The sequence below is a fragment of the Bombus pascuorum genome, unplaced genomic scaffold (assembly GCF_905332965.1).
Source record: "Bombus pascuorum unplaced genomic scaffold, iyBomPasc1.1, whole genome shotgun sequence".
Taxonomy (NCBI): domain Eukaryota; kingdom Metazoa; phylum Arthropoda; class Insecta; order Hymenoptera; family Apidae; genus Bombus; species Bombus pascuorum.
This window is the reverse complement of record NW_026869731.1, coordinates 1,305,271-1,324,549: the sequence shown is the minus strand read 5'-3', so window position 1 is coordinate 1,324,549 and position 19,279 is coordinate 1,305,271.

The window sequence follows — 19,279 nt, the reverse complement described above, 5'->3', positions numbered from 1 at the left end:
GTGGCGTGGCGAGACGAGGCCATAGTGGACCTCACGTGGGCAAGCCCTGCCGCGTCCCGCCGTGTCTCGGGGTGGAAGGTGTTGGCCGAGGGAACGCCCTCTGACAACCTCTACATAGTGATGGACGTGACAGTCGGTGGCGCAGGAAGCGTCCATTCGTTTGGGTCGGGCGGGCGCGGTGGCTCGTCGAGTGGAGGAGGAGGGAGTTTCCCACGGTGGGCGGCGACCCACTGCGACGAGGATCTCATGACCGCGGCCGCGATGGCCGTCACCTGGGCTGAGGAGCCCCCGGCGGACAACAAAACACAGGCGGGGCGGCAGTGGCGTACTTGTACGGCGCCTACCGCGCAGCGCGGAGGCCTCTGCAGCGAGCCATCAGAGGGGCGAAGAGTCGAGCCTGGGATGAGATTCTGGCCACCCTTGACTCAGATCCCTGGGGTCGCCCATACAGACTAGTGCAGAACAATCTCCGTCCCTGGGCGCCCCCCACGATGGAGAGCATGGACCCTTACTTCCTGGAGGAAGTCGTCGGGGCCCTGTTCCCGGGTGAGGCGAATGGGGAGGAGGGCGGAACAAGCGAGGATCGGGAGCTGCGGCGACCGGTGGAGGGACCATGGGACACCGCGGGAGATTGGTACCCGGGGTTGGCGATCACTGAGGATGAACTGGCTGGGGCTGTCGGGAGGATCGGAGCGCGGAAGGCCCCAGGTCCCGACGGCGTTCTGGCCCGTATATGGAGGGGGGTCGCTGGAGGCTTGGCCCCAAGACTGAGGACTCTGTTCGACAGATGCCTGTCACGGGGCGAGTTCCCTGTCCTATGGAAGGAGGGGCGGATGGTCCTATTGCCGAAGCCGGGACGTCCCCCGAACTCGCCTCCCGCATACCGACATGTGTGCGTGCTGGATCAGGCGGGCAAGCTGTTGGAGAGGATCGTGCCTGCCCGGCTCGAGTCTCATCTGTCTGAGCGGGCTCCCGGGCTACACGACAGCCAGTTTGGCTTCCGGAGGGGGCGGTCTACGGCCAACGCCGTAACCTCCTTCTAGTTATACTAGAGCTAGTTATACTGCGGAAGGAGGCGGCGGAGCGGGAAAGGGAGCGGGCCTCCCATCCCGAGAGGATTGGCCGACGAGGACGCGGCGGTGTCCGTGGACGCGCCTATATGAGGCGCGGGGGAGCCGCAGCGACCTCCGATGGGGAATGAAATTAGGTGCTGGACCTTCCAGCACCCGGGAGACACCAAACAGTCCGGTTGGGGATTCGGTCGCCCCCTGAGAAAGAGAGAGACGTAGTACAGACGGAATATTGTGTGAGGGAGGCCCGGTGTGCGTTGCAGCAGCGGTTCCCGGGCACCCCTCGGTCGCAATAGGAACGTTCATTGTGGAGGTTTTAGTCGGTTTGAGTCCGACACTACCCCCTAGAGGCGGCGGGTGTCCGTACGGATTTCCTCCACGAAAAAAAAGCTTTATGTTATACGTAAAGAAAGAATACAAAGATACACCGTATCAGAACTGGATACATGCATTTTCTGTGGCACATTTTGGATATTGAGTAATACAAAATTTTAATCTTATTAATGAGAATTATATGGCACATTTGGAAGCTTTACTTTTTCTAGTGTCATGTTTATGTCATGATATAGATCATAAAGGAACAAATAATGAATTTCAAACTAAACGCTCTACGGTTCTAGTTAGTCTGTATAGTTCTGAAGTTTCTGTAATGGAGGTAAATTACCTTTAAGAACAAAGCTGTTGTAATACAAATGTTGAAAATGACAACGTGAGTTCGCGCTCACCATCCATATGCAAATGTGCTAGATATAATAAATAATAAATAGAACATAGTTCTAGATACAATCTATATCAATAAAGGTTTTTCGGTTCAGAATAGTGTGATAGATTTAACCAAAGAATAAAATAATAGCTATTGTGATCTGTTGAAGTGATCGCCACTTCTAAGAAAACTCTACATCTGGTCTTCGGTTTTCTTAAGCGCTCAGGTCATCGATAGAGCATAGACAAAAGAATGCGTCGATGACAGACCATAAGCGGTACACGTGCGACGTTGGTTTCGGGGTTCTTTTAGTCTAAGGGTAACATTGCTGGCGTGGGGATCTGGACCAGCTTACATTGTATTCCACACTTTGTACTTTAATATTCACAATATATACATACTTACAATACCTTACAATTTACCCACGCATTTCTTTAATTCCACATACATCGAATAACCTTAGCATGATCCTACCTCTGAATACAGAAATAACAACAAAAAATTGAACATAAACGTGATATCAATATAACTTACCATTCTCCTATTGAACAAAAACATCACTTTGCACATACCATGTGCATTTTAAATAAAGAAGGGTGTTAGGCTACGAGGCTTAGTATAGGCCGTATTTCTAATCGTCGCTCACGGTCCTACAGCGTCGCAGACAGATCGTCTTATATGCCCGACGGAAAATATACAATGTATCGACGAGAATGTCACGGATCGAGTTTCAGTTTGGCACGTGTTACGCGAATTGCGATGGTCCTTGCGAGGTTCCTCAAGCGTCAAGACCTGCACATTGTTACACTGACCCGCAGCAAACCTAAGGAGATACTATAAACCGAATCTGTTTAGTTTCATTTCTATTCACACAAGTATTTTCGGTTTACGGATAGTCTTTATGTTTTCTGTATGCTCTTACCAATGACGGAGAAAGCGGGTGCCTAGCGAAATACTAGGCTTTTCACGTGAACAATAATGCTCATGAGCCACATCTGGTTTTCTTTGTCTTCACAAGTTCATTTATTAACCAATGGGCATCGCGGATCGTTAGCCTCACTTTTCTACCGAAAAGTGTGAACGACGAATCCGCGTTCTTAGTTCAAAAGGGTACACGCACACCGTGCTCACCTCCTTGATGGTACGAGACGGGTCCGCGACAGTTCTTGTAATCTTTTTGTACGAAAAACTTAACTGTGCTACTAATAAAGCCAGCCATTTACAGAACTTTACAGAACTAATTTGTTATCATTTAAAATTACGTGACAATCGCATAGTTGTCACCAAGCAGCGAGTTCCAGAAACGTCGATTTCGGTCCGTCATTTTCTTCTCACAAGGAAGTCGGCCTACGTGATCATCGGCACAAGCGTTGGCATGACCCCAGCGTAGTGGGGGTTGTCTCCCCGAGAAGACAAAGAATTGATCTAAGGGCAATCAGTCCCATTTGAAGATTCAAACGACATACATCGAGAGATCTGACTATTGGAAATAAAGTCGCTTAGTCTAACGAATTCATTGAGAGATATCGTAAAGTCGGGTCGAATTTCTGTAACGCATTAACCGCATTCATCGCTAAATAATTTGTAACGTTTTTATTATTATATGATTTATTGTTAAATATACAAGCTATATAAATCTGTTAATACAGTGTTAAATGCATTGATCTACCTCTGTTGTCTTAACCGAAACAGGGGAACGACTAATTCCTGGCGTCGATTATACGAATTGTAGCGACAATTTACGCCTCTCGCTGACGCGTTTTCCTCGCGACCGCGTCTCTCCACGAATGGTCGTAACAACTGGTGCAATATATTGGAAAACGTTAATAGTGAAGAGTATAGTGAAGCATTAGATCTACTGAAAAATAATATATTTGCAACTGTCTTAACATGTCACTTTCGAATGGTAGAAAAACAGGAAGAGATGATTAGTAAATTTGACCAAAAGGACTCTGAACGAAAGAGATTGTCTCGTAATATGCTTATGACATGTTGTGATCTTAGTGATCAGACTAAGCAGTGGAAAGTTTCTAAAAAAAACTGCAGTAAGTAGAAGTCTAAGTTTAGATAAATTTCTTTTATTTTTGTCTTAGGACCAAATTTATGATGAATTTTTTCACAGGGAGAGTTAAAACAAGGTATGGATAGTTCCTCCATAGAAATGATGGATAGAGAACGAGCATCTATACCAGACCTACAAGTTCGATTCATTACAAATATAGTCCTTCCACTTTTTACGTAAGTATATTTTTAAGAAAATTGTCTTTATAAAATATATGTATATACTTTTATTTTTAATACAAATTCAAAGTCAAAAAATCAGATTTAAGATTTATTTTTCATAACGAGAATAATTAAAAGAAAGAATAGTATTTTTGTAACAGATAAGACTTTCTTAATTGAAAAGTACAGTGATGTTTAGTGAAGACATTAGAATGTAGATTATAAACCTTTCTCTTTATTTAGTTACTTTTAGTCTTCCATATAATTTATTTCATTATTTTGTATAGTATTAATCTTTCTACATTATTTCCAATGTTACAACCACTTGTTGACGTGCTGAAAGAAAATCGAGCTTTATAGGAAGTGTCTAAAAAGCATATTCCAAAAATATATGAAAGCAGGAATAAACGGTATTGTTATTCTATTGGATCCTACTTTTGAGGAAGAAGTATTATAACTTTATGCTTAAAGTAATACAGGTGTCTGAAGAAATTCTACTATCAAATTAGAATTAAATGAGACAACAAATAATAGTAGGTATACAATAAAATAAATACACGATATTTTTACCGTGAATATAAAAGTTTTTTAAATATATAAATCATAAGATTTTTTAAATTCAAAAGCAATAGAAAAGGCCTATTAATCACTAGGTATACAAAAAATTAAAAAATTTTATTTATTACAAGAATGTAGGTGTTCCAACACTGCTTGTTACACATTTGATGTACACTGAAATTTTATATTTATTATAGAGTATGTATATGTGCCTACATAAGTATGTTATAAATTATAAATATTTTATTCCTTAAAATCGTGTTGCTAAAATATGTATTAGTATTTAACATTTTTTTGTGATATATTACTTATTGTTGTTAAATGCATGAAAATATGAACATTATGTGTAGCTTATAACATACATTAGTTTGCAAGAAGAATTTGTGCAATTTAAGAAATCATATGTGTCGGGTTGGCGTTAAGGGCGTTTAATGAATCTTCACCAGTGTTGTTCATGGTTGTCGCACAGATATTTATTACACAAGTATGGCTGATACAAGATTGACGAGCGGACGCGGTAACTGGACGCTAATGACAATGGCCCTAGGTTCGATATAGCGAATCCACGGTCCACGGGATAACGAATATACTTTGCATCAAAGTCTAAGTCGGACTCGACTTACTACTCGTGATACAAGGATCGCTTGATTGACTCTTAGCTAATGGGATTGCCAGAAAGGAATGACTTTCCGTCACGACGACGCTGCAGAGGAAAACTATGATGGGGTGTGCCTAAGGGCACGAGATCATCGGATTCGTCAAAGAAAGCCTCCACTCGGAGGGTGAGGGAAATAGACGTTGCTGTTAATTGGTCAATTTCTATGTTGGCGGTTAGAAAAGGATGCTAGCCGCCCTTGAGAGAGAGTTCCTAGCAGGCAACGTCGTACGTGACCAGATCAGGTTTTCCCATAACTTCCCGCAATAGGTGACAGATTTACAGGCTGATAGAATAAAGACTGTTTGTCAATCTGAAGGACTTTAGTTAACTAAGTCCTAAGATTTGTAACGGTTCCTCGGCTATCTGAACATAAACTGTAAACGATGCATCGGCATCTGGCGATCATCTTGCCCAAAGAATGGGGTCTGTGTGTGGCCAGCTGCGGGGCTGTTGGAATGTCTTATTGTCAAGTGTCTGTACTGCCAATTCTTTAAAGGAAAGCTATGTAACTTTACATCTCTGTTAGGTGGAACGTTCATCCCGTGACCGTGGCTACGCTCGGCGACCGGTTGTCGCCTCGAGCCTAAACTCATTGTCTCAAGTTTCGAATGACTGTGTCTGGGTTATTTCGTAAACGCTACAGTATTGAGGCTTTTCCAAATAATTCCAACAGGGGGGCCCTGTGTCCTTTCATCTCCGACATATATTTTATATGACTGTAATATAATAATCTCTTAAAATGTAAATGTTTTTATTAATAATAGTTCATAAACTGAGCTATACAATTAGTTTACATTTCTAAATTTGTATTTGTATTGGATTCTATAATCCAGTACAAAGGAACGAACATAACCAAACAATCAGGTGTTTTGAAATAGATGTTTCATAAGCTTTTTTTTCAATAGAATCACATAGTTTTCTAGTTGTCAAACACGTCTGCATCGCGTATAAGTAGGTTTTGCTTAGGATAACGTCGTTTTTGCACCTCACAACCGTACTAAGACTGTAAGTTGATTGTGCAAGAAATGTTTTTTATAGTTGGTACACCATTTTATAAATATCTCAATCATCTAATCACCTGATCAAATCACCTAAAAAATCACCTGATCGTGATTTTTACAACCACGGACGCTAACAGAAAATTATTTTACGTGAAGATACAGTTATAGAAATTGATAATTGTTCGACTAATCAAATTACATCAGATGCGATTTAAATTCTAGAGAAAAATGGCGCGCCCGGGACAATAGATGGCGTTAAACGCAATGATTCAAACTGAAATGAGAAGTTGTTATGTAGCTAGAAGACTTGTGTGTAGAGGATGGTTGATCGTGAGATTTATTAGAAGAGATTGCTTGTTGTTGAAACCGTCAAATATATTTTAAAATGATTAAATAAATAAGTACAGATAATTTTCGCAAAGACGCTCGTACTAACGGATTCGCTAAGACAATGTATAATCGCTCGCTGATAATTCGTCGGTAACTGATCGATACTCGGTAGATACTCGTAGATACTGATCGATAAATGAACTCATTACGATTGCATGCGTTTAAACTGGTATAGCATAAACTGGTCGGGCAAATGTCGGAAAATTCAAATTCGTCTTCATTCGACGGTTGCACGTAGCGGCGACATTGTTTTGCCCGGAGTTTATTTATTAATACATTATGTATGTCCTAACGATATTGATACTCCGAGAACAAAAACAACAACATGTGCTGGCACAGTTCCGCTTGTGACACGAAACGGAGATTATCGTTTCCCTTCCTTTAACGCATTTTGCCATTGAAAGAAACTAATTTCTGTGACTTGTTTTATCTCTGGTTTAAAAGTTTATGTTTACAATTTTGTAGTTTTTATGCAAACGTAAAAGGTAAGTAAATATCAATAAATATTATAATAATATCATATAATGCTATATAATAATATTAATAAATACTTCGCTATTTACTTATTTTATTTCCATTAATGTATATTGTATTTTTCATTACAGTACTTTCATTTTTATTTAATGTAATAATAAACGTATACGTTAATATTCATTGACAGTAGTTTAATTGTAAGATTCACTGTAAATTTTATAAAATTTATAAGAACGGAACGGACCCTATCTGAGTCTCTACACTAGCAGTAGTAGCACTATCATCACCACAACTAACTACTACTGCACCTCAAGGGTTTCAGAAAAGCAGAAATACGTAATAAAGCGAATGCTCAATTCGATCCATATGCCAAGGGTATCTGTAAGAAAAGAAGAATTGAGGCATTATTTGAACAGGCAAGCTGATGAATACTCCAAAACTTGTTGATATTGATATACAACAACTAAAATAACTAGAACAAGAACACGAGAACAAAACACTAGGGCCGCTGCACAAACCACAGGCTTCGGAAAATGCAGACATTGCAGACGAAGCGATTGCTCATTAATTAGCACGAAAGTCACATTGAACCCAATAAACACAAGAGATACAACGCCAAAAAATGTGAAGAAGAAACGTTCTAGCTCAATTGCAACGAGCTCGGGTATAAAATTGATAATTTAAAAGAGAAATGTGTACAAAAATAAGAATACCTAAAAAGATATTGATTTTTTTATTTTCTTCAATTATAGAAGCACAAGCTATTATTCATTCAATATTTTCGACAAAATATGGCTCCAAACAGCATGGTCGAACCACTTACGTTTTGGATAGTAAACCTGACGACGATGAATCAGATGATGATAAATCGAGACCAAAGCATACAATTCCACATTGGGAACAATGTAAGTATTGTTTTACTTAATGACTTAATAAACATTAGAACGCATAAAGTACTCGCATTTTTATTAATTTTAACGCACATGCGTGAAAATCAACTTGCAATGTGTCGCGTAATTTTTGAGTAATTACACAACTGTTGAGTTCAGTATAGTCTTTATTCTTTAGACTTAGTGTTTTATTACAGAGGTCAATATTGTAACTGGATTGAAATTAGAAATAGAACTGTTTGAACGGACTCGTACCATCAAAGAAGAAAGCTCGGTGTGGGTGTTCCCTTTGGAACTCAGAACGCGGATTCGTTGTCCACACTTTTTGGTGGAAAAGTGAGGGTAACGATCCGCGATGCCCATTGGTAAATGAATTAGGTAGTAAAGACAAGGAGAGCTAGATATGGCTCGTGGGCATCCTTGTTTATGGGAAAAGTCTTATCTTGCTAGACACCCGCTTTCTCCGTATTAGGTAAGAGTCGAGTGCAATAAACATAAACCGAAAATGTTTACGTGAAGAAAACTGAAACTGAACAGATTCGGTTTATGGCGTCTTCTTAGGCCTGCTGCGAGTTAATGGAACAATAGATAGGTCTTGGCGTTCGGACTACGGGGAATTTTACAAGGACCGTCACATCTGGCGTACCACACGGCAAAAAGGAAAGTTGGTTCGTGACAAATGCAACGATACATTCCGGAGAAAACTGTCCATATATTCTTTGATAGCAGAAAGTGCACACCAGATTTAAGTCAAATGTTTAGATAGAAATAGATTAGAACGCACGTCCGTTGCAATATGGAAGACGCCACCACGTTATTCCATGATGAAAACTGAATAAAAGGTATAATTTGTTAAACAGAATGTTGTTGATTTCATTTTGAGCCTCAGAGCAAGAATATCTTGCATGTAATATAGAAATGGCCTTACATTCTAACTATCATTAAAATATGTATGTGTTTTTAATATATCAATGAACATAAGACTATTTCACTTTTTATATTTTTAATGATCATAAGCATATATTATTTTTATTATACTAATCAAACTTTACCACTTTTTCTTATTTATATGTACCTTCTTAAGAATTAATAAATAAAGCAATTAATAAATAATTGTTCTGGTACGACTTTTTAATGAGAAGTAAATTTTATTAGATATGACTTATCACTGTTGTGTATCACTATTGTGTAATAATTCGCGAGATACCAAACTTTAATGTATCCAGCATTGAGTCCTGAAATTTTTTTAATGGACTTACTCTCCAATCATATTTTTTGGCTTTATCTTTCCTTCCATATTAAATATTTTGTCGCAATGAAGTATCACATTAGATACAAAAAGTAATCTTGTAATAAATAAGTAATGTTGTAGAAATTAAATGCATTCTTTTTTGCTTGTTACAAAAAAATGATTTTTAGGATCATTTGATAATGCTAATACACAATCACGTATAGAATGAGTAACTGAGAAAGCTTGTAGAAATCCATCAGTAGGGTGAATGAGTACCACTTGTACATGTCCTAACTCAAGAGAAACTAACAGTGTTCCAACATCAGGCCTAACCGGCCGAGCATTAAAAAGTAACATAGCTTGAACAGCAACAATTCGTACAATATTCAAAGCGGATTCTTGATGTGTAGAAGCCGTAAGATATTGACTATAAACATTTATCATTATGATTCAGATCTGTTTTAGAAAAGTACAATTGCAATACCTCTGTTTCGAAATGAATTCTTTCGTAACTTGTTCAGATTTTTTATTTTATACATTATGTCGTTTTTGTGATATCTTATCCTAAATCTATCTAACAGTGATTAGTTAACATTGTTTATTACAGCATGTTATTTCTAGAAGTGTAATTTTTATATTATTTCAATATTTTTCATATTATTCTAGATCTTACCTTGAAATTGGTTCGTTAACTTCATATTTTCGATACGGTTGACACATTGCTAACCTCAAAGTATTATATCTCCATTACAAGTTGCCGTAGCCAACACCTGAGGATATCACATGCTGAACAAAGAATATCATCGGTGTGTATTGTTGCCCAATTCTTTTTATATAGATATGCGCCAGAGCTTGCAAATTCTACGACTTGACGATTCCAACTACTATATAATATTCGATTTTCCAGGCAAACTAAACTGGATATGTCACTGTATATAATCAAACGAATTTATATGAAATATATTTGCGAATATAATCAATAGAATTAGTTCTGTGCTCATGCCTGTTGTTCCTCCTCCCTCGCTTGTTGCTGGGTTCTCCTTGTTGTCCTTGTCAGTGGTTGACTCAGATGCTCTTCCGCTCGTATCCTTATGGATTTCTCCTGTCGGAGAGGACCTCTCGTTCCCTGCAGTGTCGTTCTCCTTTTTCTTTCTTTGTTGAGCAGAACGCTTTTGGCGAATACTTGGAAGTGGGGATACACGTCTTTTGTGACGAGCTCCCGCTTCTCCCGTGGCCAGGAAAGTTCTTGGTCTTGAAGGGAGTCCCGCAGCCTCCGAAGATCTTCCTCGTAGAGACGGCATGTTTCTAGTATGTGCTGCGGGGTTTCTTCCATGCCGCAGTCACACGTGTCCTCTTCGCTCAGCTGGAAAGATTTCAATTTGCTCTTGAAGTCGCCGTGACCACTTATGAACTGTGTCATATAGTGGTCTGGGTTCATCCAGCGGTTTGCTAACCTTTCCTGTGGGGTCCTAAAGTAGTGGAACGTAGCTCTACCTTTCGGCGTGGTGTGCCAGCGGGCCTACCACTTCTGAACGGCTTCGCGGTAAATTGTTCCGGTACTATTGCCTTCGGTGGGGTTCTTCTTCAGTCTGTATGTTTTTGCCCTTACCTCGATGAGGAGGTCGATGGGCATGGCTCCTGCAATTATTTGGAGTGCATCCGTGGATGTCGTCCTGTAGGCCTTTGTTACCTGCAGGAGCGCCATTCTCTGCGTTCGTATGAGTTTTGCCTTTGTGTTGACCTTCAGCAGGTCGCTCCAGCCAGCCGCAGCGTATGTGATTATCGGTTCAAATAGCCCTTTGTACACAGGACGCATGGCCACCTGTCCGAGTCCCCACTTCGCCTTGGCCACTCCTGCGAGACTGCTGAGTAGGTTCCTCGCCTTGTGGGTTGTTTCTTCCGTGTGTCTGTTGATTCTGAATCCGTTTTCGAAGTGGACACCGAGGTACTTGATTGTCTGCTTCATTTTTATGCTTCTGTCCTTTATTTTGATTATTGGAGGCCTCTCGGCGTCCAATTTCACTTTTATCAAGAGCATCTCGGTTTTGGTTGCCGATAGCTCTAGCTTTTTTCTGGTGCATCAATTGGAGACGCGCGTGACTGCTTCTTGTCCCGCTTTCTGTAAATCCGTTCTAGCATTTCCTGCCACCAGAATAATTATGTCGTCCGCGTATGCGATCGGTTCGCATTCGGGTGTGTGCGTTGTAAGTTCGTCCAGCAGGTCGTCGAAAATTAGGTTCCAAAAACTTGGACCCAATACCGAGCCCTGCGGGCACCCCTTAGTTACTGGCTTTTTGATGATCTCGTTTTTACCCACGATCTGCACGATCCTGTTCGAAAAGTAGCTCCTCGTCTGCTTGTACAGGCTGTCAGGGCATCCTCTTCATTTCAGCTCGTGCAGCACGTTAGGCCACCAGACGTTGTCGAATGCACCCGATATGTCGAGCGCGATCGCGAGGACGTACTTACGGTCACTCATCTGCGCAGCTTTCTCCCTGAGCTGGATTGTCGCATCCGTGGTTGATCTCCCAGGGCGAAAGCCGTATTGCCTGTCCGAGGTCAGCTCGTGGTGGAGAAGGAGGGTTGTCATCTTGGTAGCCATCAGTCGCTCCAACAATTTGCCTACGATGCAGAGCAGGCAGATTGGTCTGTAGGACTTTGGGCTACTTCTGTCTCGGTCTGGTCCTTTTGGGATGGTTATAAGGTTTCCCACTTTCCATATTCCTGGGAAGATCCCCAGGTGAGGCAGCCGTTCATTGTCTTTAAGATTTCCTGGTGGAGTACTCCCCAGGCGTGTTGAATTGCTTCTACCTCGATCATGTCTGGTCCAGGACACTTTCCTCTCGTCAGTCTCTTGGCTGCAGCGCAGTGTTCTTCCATGCTGAATTCCGCGGTGTCTACGACTCCCGGGAGAGTCTCCATGTTCCGTCGGATCATGGCTTGCTCCGGCGTGTCCGTGCATTCCTGGTCGTCAGGTAGGAGGGCTGCCAGCATCGCCTCCGCGGTTGAGCGCCAGTTGGAGGTCTCCCCCTGTGGCGTTTGCAGTGCCGACACCGTTTCCTCTCTCCTGATCTTCCCTGTGACCGTTTTGTAGACGATCCCCCAGGGCTCCTTGTTACCTTCCTTGGTGACGAAATTTTGTCAGCTCTGGGTTCTCGCTTCCGTTATCCCTTTTTTGTATGCTTTTGACATTTCGCGATATCTCTTTTTGCCCTCTTCCCTTTCTGTGGGGTCCTTGGTCGCCTGGTATTTCCTCCTTGCCCTGTATGTGCGCCGTTTTACTCTGGTGAGTTCCGGCGTCCACCATGGCACCGATCTGTCGTACCACTTTTTCCTAGGGATGGCCTTGTCGCAGGCTCTGATCAGAGCGCCCTGCAGCCGCTCTGCCATCCTTTCGACGTCGTCCGCTCGCTGGATGGTTGTCTCTCGGAGTTCCTTCCTCTCCTCCAAGAGGACTCTTTGAAACTCTTCCCAGTTAACGGCTCTCACGTTGTATCTCCTTTCCTGCTGATGAGGCGGGGTATTTCTTTACCGAGGTCGAGGCGCGTCTCCAGGATTCTGTGGTCACTGGAGGTTCCATCCTCGTGGACTTTCCACGTCTTCACGAGCGGTATTAGCTGCGAGCTCGCCAGTGTTACATCGATGTTGGATCTTCCGTTCGTTGTTTCGAACGTGTATGCCTGCCCTGGTTCGTTGACAACGTGGAGGCCGTACTGCGCGAGGACGGCCTCCAGGGCTTCTCCTCTGTCATCGGTGCTCCCGCTGTTCCATAGCGGGGATTTTGCATTTGCATCGATGCCAATTAGAGTTTTCTTGCCCTTCAGTTGTTTTAGTACCTCCTCCAGTTGACGAATGCCGATCTCGATTTTCTCGGTCGGCGGGAAGTACTGGCTGACTACATAGATCTCTGTCGCTCCGTCGCTAATCTGCACACAAACACAGGGCGTTGTGCAGAGACCAGCGATCTCGAGCGCCGTCATGTGCCTGCTTCTGATCCCCACGGCTGCCATTGGTGGGTCCTGTTTTGAACCTCTGCAGGCGATCGCTGTATCAGTGCCGAGCCCGGGTACTTTGCCTTCGAAGCTGTATGGCCCCTGCATTAGCAGGATCTCGTTGCCATCCGCACTCATCTGCGCCCTGATTTCCTGGGGAACAATTTTGGATCTCTGCATATTGTGTTGCAGAATCCTTATTCCCCGTTGGCTCCTGTGTCCGCTATCCTCTTTGCTGGGCATCTTATTCATAAGATGTCCTTGCTGTCAATAGTTCCAACGCCTTTTTATGCATTGGGCAGTTCGCGTTGGAGGCCGCGTGGTCGCCCTTTTTTCCTGCCTTCTTGCAATTGACGCAACTGGGGTGTTTCGCCTTGTTTGGGCATTCCTTGGTGGCATGCCCACTTTCCGCGCAGTGGGTGCTGATATCGTGGGGTACGCGGCAGTATTTCGCCACGTGCCCATAGTTTTGGCATTTGTAGCACCTGCTGATCGCAAGGTAGTCTCTTACCTTGCACGCGTTCCAGGAGATGTACAACTTGCCAAGCAGCAGCTTTGTTCTGACGCAAGGGGGTACCTCCATAATCCAGTTCGTTTCTGTTTGGTCTTTGCGACCTGTCCTAAAGCAGAACTTGATGGCTGCCACGTCTTCTTCCGTGAACCTATCACGGTTCTGTTTCTTTAAGCACGTTCGGATTTCTTCTTCGGATATATCCCTTGGGACGTCGTAGAGGATCATCCTGGGGTGTCTCCGTTGCGGCGTGCTGGCTTTCAGGCCGGCCTCCTTGAGTTTGTCATTGTTGGTGAAGGCTTTGAGGCCCTCCGCGTTCGTCGTTTCAACTGCTAGGCCGTTGCCGCTTATATTACGGACCGCGGCCACCTGGATACCTTTTTTGCGGGGATTTACCAGAGTAAACACCGCTTCCCTTGCTTCTTCGCTAGTCTTTATCTTTCCCTGGTCGGTTTCTGGGCGGATTATCACCACATTCTTCGGTGGTTGGACCGCTTTTGGTGCAACTTTCTTGCTGGTCATATTCACCTTCTCTGCGTACGAGAGAGGTCGTTCTTCGGTTTGCGCTCTTTTGGTGACTGCCACCTCGAGCCGCTTGCTTGCCTGTAGCGATCGGTTTACTGCGTTTAAGATCGCTTTACCCTTTTTATGTTCCTCGCCGGAGCTCTGTTCGAGCCTGCCGAACAGGTAGCTATTGTGGCGTAGCAGCTCCTCCACAATACTCCTCATGTCTTTGAAGTACCGCATTATCGTTGCGGTCTGGTCCTTGTTCACTTTCTTTGTCGGGTCGAGGCAGTACTCCATCATTCTGTCCTCGATCTCGCTTGCCTGTTCTTTCATTTCAGATACAGGCCGCGTGTCCGTCTCTTTTTCCGTTTCGCTGCTTTCCCTTTCATTCTCCTCTGGCTTGTTCGTCTTCAAGGGTTGTAGAACAACCCTTGCACTTTTGGTGGGCATCGTTTTCTTTTGCGTAGGCATTCCGTTGGAACTGCTGCTACGGTCGGTAAGTGGGCTGCGGTCGGTAAGCGAGCTCGTGCGAGGTTCCAGCGTCGTCCGCGAGATGGCGTGGCTGGTTGTGCGGCAGTTTCCAGGGTAGCCCGAGTGGCGGCGCTGCGGTCGCTCGATCTCAATATGGCGTCCCCTTACACTTAACCTCAAACTCAGCACGTGTTCACTGCAGAATCTTTTACTTCACCTTTTTTGATACTTATTCACTGCACCTTTTCACACATTCACTTCCAGCGTTGCCTTGGCACTTAAGCTTCACTTTGTAGCACTATTGCGTAGTTTTCGTCCACTGGGAAGGTCCCTTTTGCGTTTTTTTCGCGCACGAAAGTCTCGTCGACCACGTGCTTCGACGCACGAGTTTACAATTCGCACTTTTCTCAGTTTCTCACTGTTACTTTTTCTCACTTAAAGCCTTCTTGACTATCTGGCTATCAGCGTTTTCTTTTCACGTTGTCTATTGACAGTCTTGAGTGCAGTGAAATCATATTTGACGCTCTCGAAAAATTAATGAATAAAATTATTGCCAAACAGATCGAGGGAAAAGGAGCGTTAGATACTCCTCTTATTAAATTATCAGGCGTTAAAAATTGTTTACTTTTTATTTTTACAATTTATGTTATTAAAATGGCAATTATATAATTCAACAAATGTATATTGAATCGACATGTAAATCGGAATGAATTTTCCTTGCAACCCAATACTAATTTCAAATGAATCTGTAATGCCTCCATCATATTTCCTGCTTTTATCACTCAAACTATCATATAATATTCGTTTGTTTTTAATTAAGAGTCTCCTGGATATGAAAATTTACTTACTAATTTATGACGGTTATGCATTATATTATAATAATATACATTTTAGACTACTTACATATCTGTTATGTATTTTAGCAATTGCAAAACAGGGTAGTATTACAGAACACACGGAAAAACGAGTTAATACTGTGTCGTAATAAATTTTTTTAACGATATAATATAATCTCAGATCACACGCGCTGGTTATAGATTTGAGCGTTTTCAACCATATTTGCCAAGTTCACGGCAGAATTCATTTGTTTATACGGAGATAACAAAAATTGACTGTCTTCGCATATCTATGATCCTGAGCTCTGAATAAGAATCGATGCGTCAGAACAGTGTGACGCTGGTAATGAACACGTTAAGAGAATCTTAATTAGCCTAGGCACTGTTTTTAATATTTGATTTCATTCGACTGCATTTGGCCTTCTTACATCTACTGGCCGTCGATTTTTCTTAATCGCTACGCAAGCACGTGTTGCCGCTCGGGTATGTGTCGCTATCGAGTTTTACTGCCTCGGCTCCCACTGTTGGCATGACATACGGCCAGCGTTACAGTTACGTAATTATTTCATTCTAACCACTTCTAGTTAATTAAGACTGAGACAATATATCACGGGAGTGTGGTGTCTTCACAAGAGATACCCTCCTTTCTCCCATGGGTTATTTACATTTTCCATTTCTGCTGCTATATTTTTATTGATCGTAGCATAATTTGACACTACGTTTGATGTACGGTACAAGGAGAAATGAGAACATTCTCAATATTATATGTTTTACGAGTTTATATTTTTTAAGTGTTACATTTTACAAATTGTAAACGTGCAGAAAAGATATGAAAGTCATAGAAGGGAATCTAAATAGAACCTTGTCATATATTTTATTAATTACTATTAAGGTGTTTTGGAAGCAAAATGATGGCGTATAGCCCTACACAATATTTTATTCTTTTATTTCTCACTAAATTTTGCAAGTTAATCAATTAGTCGACCAAAGTAAGACTATATATACATTACCAATAACTATATCGTCATGAAAATTACAAAATTCATTAATAGATATTGAAACATGGTAACACAATCCTTCGAAAGGTTTGTAAAATATAACACAAGGATGAGCAGAGAGCAATCGCCGGTATTAACAAGGATCAAAAAGGATATGCTGAAATAGTAGTCTTATTAGATGATCTTTTATTAAACGATCAACGTGTTTTGAGGAACGTAGAGGAAAACTATAGAAATTACGAAAGTACATGCAGTGTAGGAAGTATCGAAGAAAGCATGTATTTAGCGATGAAAAATAATTTGACTGCGATGCGTAACATGGGCGACATTGTAGAGTACCCACGATGTTCCTAAGAATCATGCGGTACTAAACGATTATTGAAATGAAAGAAAAGAAGAAGAAAATGATAAGAAGTGATATATTTGCGTTACGAACTGTGAGACGGAAACGGAAATGAGATGCACGTGATACGCTTAGAATATGCACATGCTGGGTAGTTGAGAACTGATATATAAAAGGAAAATATATTATAGATATATAAAAGGAAAAAAATAATTATGGATGGATTCTTTCGTTCGTGCACTTAGATCAGATGACCATGTGGTTAGTATGAATTTCTGTAATAACGTCATTGGAAGAAATGGAGCTAATTATTCCTGCACGATATGAAACGCAGCATACACCAACCTTCTGATTATGGAAATTTTCATCATTTTATAGACGAAGGTATTTGTAAGATTTGAATGTACAACCATCTCTAAAAGTATTACATGTAGAATTTGAACATGTTCTCTTGGCATAAAAATTGTATTGATTATGTGATTAAGCAACAGTAATATATAATAATATCAAGTTGCAGTTTGTCTGAACGAAAAACGAAGTATTTAATTTCGTAATATTCACAAATAAAACTATGCAATTGTGAGAGAGATCGCAATCGATCGAAAACGTTGTAGGATTTAAAAGAGTTTCTTAAAAAAAGTTGAAAATATTGTTGGTTTACTAGATCATGTGAAACAAGAAACTATTCACATAATGACAACTCCGAGCCTCTACTTCCTGGGATTATGGGATTTGTAGGTCCATTTCTGCCCCACAAATCCACGTAGAGCCCGTTCATCTCCCTTGCCTCTGGCGGTTGCCTGTCTCGTTCTAAATAAACCAAATCATTGTTGATAATTACATCGGCCAACTTCCTTGGACATACCTTAAAGACCGTGATTTCTCAAAGTATTTGTAGGTACAGAATCCATTTATCGACAATAAAGATGACAAATTTGAGCTGACAACCATTGAAAAGGAAAAATTGATAGAATTATCATGCGATAGCTCACTAAGACAAAAGTTTCAAAATGAAACCTTAATTCAGATTTAGATGAATCTCAGCGGAGAAAATGAATCTTTGTATTACAAGACAATGCAAGTGCTCCTACAGTTTGCAACGTCTTATTTATGCGAAACGAGCTTTTCGGCACTGATTGCAATGAAAATCAAATATCGAGCCATGTTAGTAGTCGAAAGAGAGATACAAGTGGCACTTTCCACATTGTACCCAAGATTTGACAAGCTATACCAATAAACAACAACAATCCTCGCATTAAATTGTGATGCGATAGATGTAGTTGGTTTAAATGATTAAAAAGAATTTAATACAAAAATAAATATATATGTATGTATGTACATTTTATAGCCAAACCTTGTTATTTATTATTCTATTAATTGTAGTTTTCAATTGTTTGTAATAATGTTTTTATTGCTTAAAACGTATCTATTTATTTATAATTTACTTATAAGTTACTTACAAATATTCTTATTCTGAAGCCGTTCTCAAAGTGGACGCCAAGGTACTTGATTGCTTGCTCCGCTCGAATACTCTTGTCCCCAATTTTGATTATTGGGGGCCTCTCGGCGTCCAGTCTCCCTTTTATCAGGAGCATCTCGGTTTTATTTACCGATAGCTCGAGCTTTTTCTTGGAGCACCAGTCGGAGACACGCGTGACTGCTTCCTGTCCTGCTTTTTGTAACTCCACCCTGGCGTTTCCGGCTACCAGGATAATTACATCGTCCGCGTATGCAATCGGCTCGCAATCGGGTGTGTGCCTTCTAAGTTCGTCCAGCAGGTCGTCGAATATCAGGTTCCAAAAGCTTGGACCCAATAACGAGCCCTGCGGGCACCCCTTAGTCACGGGCCTGGTGATAACTCCATTTTTGCCTGCGATCTGCACGGTCCTGTTTGAAAAGTAGCTCCTTGTCAGCTTGTAGATGTTGTCGGGGCATCCTCTTCTTTTTAGCTCTTGCAGTACGTTAGGCCACCAGACGTTGTCGAATGCACCCGATATGTCGAGCGCGATCGCGAGGACGTACTTACGGTCACTCATCTGCGCAGCTTTCTCCCTGAGCTGGATTATCGCATCCGTGGTTGATCTCCCAGGGCGAAAGCCGTATTGCCTGTCCGAGGTCAGCTCGTGGTGGAGAAGGAGGGTTGTCATCTTGGTAGCCATCAGTCGCTCCAGCAATTTGCCTACCATGGAGAGCAGGCAGATTGGTCTGTAGGACTTTGGGCTACTTCTGTCTCGGTCTGGTCCTTTTGGGATGGTTATAAGGTTTCCCACTTTCCATATTCCTGGGAAGATCCCCCACGTGAGGCAGCCGTTCATTGTCTTTAAGATTTCCTGGTGGAGTACTCCCCAGGCGTGTTGAATCGCTTCTACCTCGATCATGTCTGATGCAGGACACTTTCCTCTCGTCAGTCTCTTGGCTGCACC